The sequence below is a fragment of the Harpegnathos saltator genome, unplaced genomic scaffold (genome assembly GCF_003227715.2).
Source record: "Harpegnathos saltator strain DR-91 unplaced genomic scaffold, Hsal_v8.6 scaffold659, whole genome shotgun sequence".
Taxonomy (NCBI): domain Eukaryota; kingdom Metazoa; phylum Arthropoda; class Insecta; order Hymenoptera; family Formicidae; genus Harpegnathos; species Harpegnathos saltator.
Window position 1 is genome coordinate 776,501 of NW_020230492.1, and position 6,000 is coordinate 782,500.

Here is a 6,000-nt window from a genome sequence, read left to right on the forward strand (position 1 = left end):
CCCTATATTCCTATGCTATGCACGTACTTGTTGACCCGTTAATATAATGGGCCTTCTACAATAAGCTATTAGTCATAAGTTGTAACTAAATTGACCAACCACAGTTGATTATTTTTGAAATAATCAATTGTGATTGGTCAATTTGCTTATAGCTTCTGACTAATTGCTTATTGTAGAAGACCTCTAAAGGCCCATCTACAATGGCTGCAAGAATAAGGTTTTAAGCGTAAGCAGTAAGAAATGGACCAACCATAATCGATTATTCTTATAATACGTCGGGAGAGTCGAATAAAGTTTCGGGAATCTTTTTTGTCATGGTCGACTTCTTGGAATATTTCAAACGGAATGGACGGTTTCGAACAGAATATTTTGATTGGCTAGTATGCTAGTGACACGTATTCACCGACATACGCACACATTGAAAATCGCGACCGTTGCATTGTAACACATAGTACGTGAATTCCAAAAGCCGACGTGCGTATTTTCCACGAATTTGGATTATCAAAGGCGAATATCGGCGACATCGGCGTGTACTGCTTCGTCGAGAGTACCGAAAACAAATTTCGTGCATTTGTCATGGTAAAGTATCGTCAAGTAGTCGAAAGTAAGTAATTAACGAAACAGGATCGTCGGGAGTGCCGAGTGAAATTACGTGCGTTTGTTGCTTAAGATTTGTGTTGTGATCAAGTGTTGTGAAAAAAAATGAAACCTGTTATTGTGCAAAATTAAATTTAGTGTTTGTATTGCGAAAAATATTAAGTGCCCGAAGATATATTTTACAAGAGGAGGGACATCAGAAATCATCGAGGGGTAAGTTTATTTTATGTACATCACGCTATAACAATTCGGAGTTGCTCGTTCCGTGATATTGCGTCGTTTTTCCATCTTGCGATGAAAAAATTATCCAATGAAAAAATTGATGAGGCTGATCATAGTGTGAAACGAAACATAAAAATCTCATCTAAATATTTTGAAACAATACAGTTAATATTTATTGATATTTTCATTCTTAATAGCTCATATAGCACGTAATATTACGTAATATTATAGAAATATTGTAGTAATATTGCAATATTACTATAATATTTCTATAATATTATGTAATATTACGTGCTATGTGGGAGTTCATCACATTTTTCATCTTAATCACATTTTATTAACCCATTCTGAATGAGCAAACGAAATATTACGTTCAACCCGAAAGCATAAGTTTTTCAACGAGTTCGCTTGCAGGTCTCTACGATTCTTAAAACTCATGGCCCGTGTAAAGCCCCTTGCACAATGCCAGACAACAGGCAATAAGAATAAAAGTAGACCAATCACAATAGATTATTCTTGTAATAGTCGATTGTGATTGGTCTATTTTTATTCTTATTGCCTGTTGCCTGGCATTGTGCAGAGGGCTTTAATGTCTCGTCGATTCCTGGAACTCACGCCATCGCGCGCTTACCCAGACGACGTGTCGTAGCGAACCATATTTACTTCCCCAAATTTTTACTTACCCTCTACGCTATTCAAAAAGCTATATTAATCTAGATTTTAGGAAAATTAGTCATACTGCCTTAAAATTAAATAGTATTATTTCTTTCGACTAGCATAAATATTTCCATGATGTATATATTGATCTATCATTTTTCTCTACATTAATTTCAACATTTCGGACTTCATAATTCTGTAACGTTGGACTGATTTGGTATATTCTTTTAGATCTAAAAATATACTCTAATCGGATTCGAGACTGCAACTACTATTAATAATTAGTAATTAGTAAAACTAGTAATTAGTAACTACGGTAGTTACTAATTGGGATTAACGTTGCCGTGTAGCAGGTCCCAATGGGTGCATTCAGTACTACAATTGCTCACTGAGCGCTAAGTGAGCTCTTGCATCTGATTGGTGTATATTTTTAAATCTAAAAGAATATACCAATCAAATGTAAAAGCTCATTGAGCGCTCAGTGAGCGGTTGTAGTACTGAATGCACCCATTGGCTGTATTCAGCAGACTCAACAGTTGGACAACATTACTAGATTTTCCACTGAATCTCGCTCCTGATTGGTAAATACTTCTGGGTCTATGAAGAATCTAAAAGAATGCTCCAATCACAGACAATAATAACTAAGCGCTCTCTGATCACTTTGGTTGCATTCAGCAGACTCAACAGCTGGACAACGTTACTAGATTTTCCACTGAATCTCGCTCCTGATTGGTAAATACTTCTGGGTCTATGAAGAATCTAAAAGAATGCTCCAATCACAGACAATAATCACTAAGCGCTCTCTGATCACTTTGTTCTACTGAACGCGGTCATTGTTCTACTGAACGCGGCCATTGTCATTTTATGTGTGAAGGCCCTAAAGCCTGTATCAGACTATGGATTGGAATTGAGATTGGATTGAAATTTGACCAATTGGAAAAGAGAAAATAACCTCAAATATAGTAAATTAGCCCTGGTTGGTTAAATTTCAATCCAATATTCAATCCCAATTCATAGTCTGATACGGGCTTAATGTTTACCGTATCTGAGACGGTGTTGCAAGAACTTCCCAATATCATTTTAACGCGATCCGAGTCTCGGCTAAATTTTATAGAGGCCGATAAATTATGGTTTGAGCCTCGACTGAATTTTATGGAGGCTGCTACATTGTTGTTCGAGTCTTGGCTAAGTTTTATAGAAGCCGATAAATTGTAGTTCGAGTCTCGGTTGAATTTTATGGAAACTGGTCAATTGTATTACGAGCTTTCAAAAGGATGAATGTTGTTTGCGTACGATTCTGTTTGCTCGATACATTTCGTACATATACTTTGTCAACAGTTTTGTCATGCGACATTTATTTTGCTGGGAACAATTGTTATAGAGACACGCCATGTGCATTGTAAATTTTGTGTACGTTACAAAGATATAATTACAGGGATTTCTGACATTACAATAATTTAGATCGAAGATAGATTGAATGATTTGTATCATAAAAGTGCATTCAAATTGTTTAGACCAGCAGATTATTCAACAACATGTTTTTGAACGTTTATTTTATTTACACCAGTTGCAACAGGTGAACCTAACGTTGGCCTGTTTCCAAATTTTTCCACAATAAGTCACATTTCGAGACGTTTCATAACGTTGCATTCACTGTTAAAGAATCAATAAACATTCCAGAAGCAATCGTCGTTAGCGCATAGACACTCGTCAATTCTCTTATAAATAAGGAAAAATTTCTCTCTCTCTCTCTCTTTCGCGCGTTTTCCTTCGTCATTTCGCACAATTGACAACATAAATTTACATACTCCACTGTGGTTCAACCTGTACACTTATATATATATATATATATATGTGTGTGTGTATATATTATATACATACAATATATACCCTATTTTTGTGGAAACGTTCGCAATATGTTACCAACAAGACCTGAACTCCTCCTCGTGTATAGTGACAACTTTTTTTACAACAGAGTTACTCATAACAACAGTAACATATAACGATGGTTCGATGAGAAATTATAATTTTGACAGTCGGCGAGACCGCACCTGACGATCAATTTTAGCAGTCGACGCGCTAAGAAAACGAATTCGTTCACTAGCACGACGACAAGGGGATAGGAGAAGAAATTAAAACGAAGCGACAGAGGAAGCGTTCAATTCTCGTCCAGTCTCTCCTTTTGTTTCGATATGTATTCGCATATTGTACCGTTTACGTAAATAATCGCGCGATTGCAGGTATGTTTAAAAGAGCAACGATCGGGATATGCGCGACATCGTGCCGATTGTGTGGAACATCCTTAATAGAAACCGCACGCTCTGCTCGTCGCAGATTTCTCAGTTCACCCAAACATGGATTTTCTTCAGCGAGAGAGCTCTCTTGTCGCGATAAGGAGAAGCGACATGAGGGACCGGGAATTCTTACGAGCTATACCAATTTAGCACGATTGATAACTCGATCATCGTAGAGATATCGTCGTGTTGAAATAGCACTTCCATAGATTCATATTGTGCACTTGCAAAGTATTACTCGCTAACATGGATTTCAGTATGGACCCACACGTGAGTCCACACGTACATCGAAATGCTCGGTGACGTTAGTGAAATTGTACCGCATTCAATTTGCTCGACACAGGGTCGGTTGTTCCAACTTCTTGCTAAGTCAACTGACGGTTAAATCATATGTTTGTCTTTGTTTTTCCTTCAACTTAGAGAAAGATAGATATGTGATTTAACTTACCAAGAAGTTGGAACCACCAGCCCATATACGAATAAAATTACAACAGAATGTCGAGACGCAGGACCACACCTTTCCTGGACCTACCTTTCAGGATCTAGCCATAAGCTAATTCTCTCCCCTTCTGTTCAATGTTTGCAGCTGTTCAATCATGAACAGTCATCCCCTCGCGTGTTTAACATATGGCATTATCGCGGTTTTTGCGTTTCGAAAAAGTTTCATAAAAGAGAGAGAGAGAGAGAGAGAGAGAGAGAGAGAGAGAGAGAGAGAGAGAGAGATACATCGCAATTATTTTCGCAATCGAGTTAGGCCGGTAAAACTTGGACAGGTAAAAAGAAAAAAAAGGACAAAATAGAGCGGAGTGTTTCATTGTATTTGAATTTGAATGATTTCCCGATGAAAAGAAGCTACTAATCATTTTAGCAAATCACAGCATTGATGACAAGTGACCCAATCATTGCTCGATATCGAGCAATTTTGTCGCCGTGGAAAAACATTGCCCGTTTAAACATACCCTCAGTCGTCGCGCATGGATGAACAATCATCCAAGGTTGCTATATTATTGGTCGCAATACTCGGGAAACTTATATTGCCGGTAATGATCGCCGTGGTATGACGGTACTGATGAAAAGTATCGTAACGAAACCAGCCAGACTCCAGATTTGTTATTCAAAATGGAACTCGCTCAACTTTCCCAGTGATCATTGAAAAAGATAAAGATAGGCACGACCATAAGTGAAGGTCACCGAGAAAAAGACACGGTTACAACACGCTTTCATCAGTGCCGCCGAACAAGCTGTTCGCTTTGAAACGCATTTTCAATTGTCTCGTAAGATCAGCGTGTACAATAGACCCGTAAGAAAGTCGTCTTATATACATTTATACGAGCGCTCGATATCGATCATTCGTCACTGATAATACTCGATGTTTGACTAATTAATCGCCGCGCCGGGGCAGGCGCCGGGGAACGCCGTCACGGCGGTAATTGTACGTATCCTTTTATATATCGCTAAGGGTTATACATACGCGAGTTCAATAATCAGTCGATATTGACCAATTATCGTCACCGATGATCCACGAATAAATGGCTGACAATAACCGCAGCAAGGAATCGTTGTTCGTTTAAGCGCACCTTGACACGCGTTACACAGCATAAAATTCGCTTAGTCCAGAAGGAAGGAGACACTTCGTTATTTACACGTAAATGTACAAGACGTTTAATAATATTTAATTAATAACTCAATAATGATGGTACGTGTCGATGCTAATTCGGTGCTTATACAGGTATAATGTTTCGGAAGAAAGACTATCGGTCGACGAATACTCGCGACGGACGTTCGATCTCTGTTCTTCAAAAGTTTCCAAATGATTCGACCGCAAAGAGATTCGAAACAACGTAATTGCGACATCGGAGATTTGTCTCTCTACGTACCGATGACAAATTTATACACTACTAAATTACACGTAAACGTATATATACACCAAATATCCAATGTATATACCCTGCGACGCGATGAATGGCTTTCAACAAAATCTTTGAGAAAACACTCAAGATATTTCTCGCGCGTTCAAGCGATCCGACGTGTCTTCGAACTCGTTCGCAGCTATAAGCCCTAAAAGTTTGTCATCTTTCGATTTAGTTCCCCAAATATCTTGTATAAAGTTCCTTTTCCCTCTCTGCATCTTTGTACGATACAACGTCAAATGTGATTAACTATAACTATACAATATCTCGTTGAACATCGCAAATATAAATCCGACACACGACGATATTTTCGTATTCCA

The 6,000-nt window shown here is 38.2% G+C and overlaps 1 protein-coding gene across 3 annotated transcripts in view; it reads right to left on the reverse strand.

Annotated features, from left to right (window-relative positions):
* Positions 1 to 2,999: 2,999 nt before the first annotated feature.
* sky (GTPase-activating protein skywalker) overlaps positions 3,000 to 6,000 on the reverse strand; it is a 10,729-nt gene continuing 7,728 nt past the window's right edge. For all 3 annotated transcript variants that reach the window (XM_011144382.2, XM_011144383.2, XM_011144384.2), the window contains one exon: positions 3,000 to 6,000. This exon is cut by the window's right edge and continues 1,184 nt beyond it. The gene's annotated coding sequence lies outside the window, so the exon portion shown is untranslated.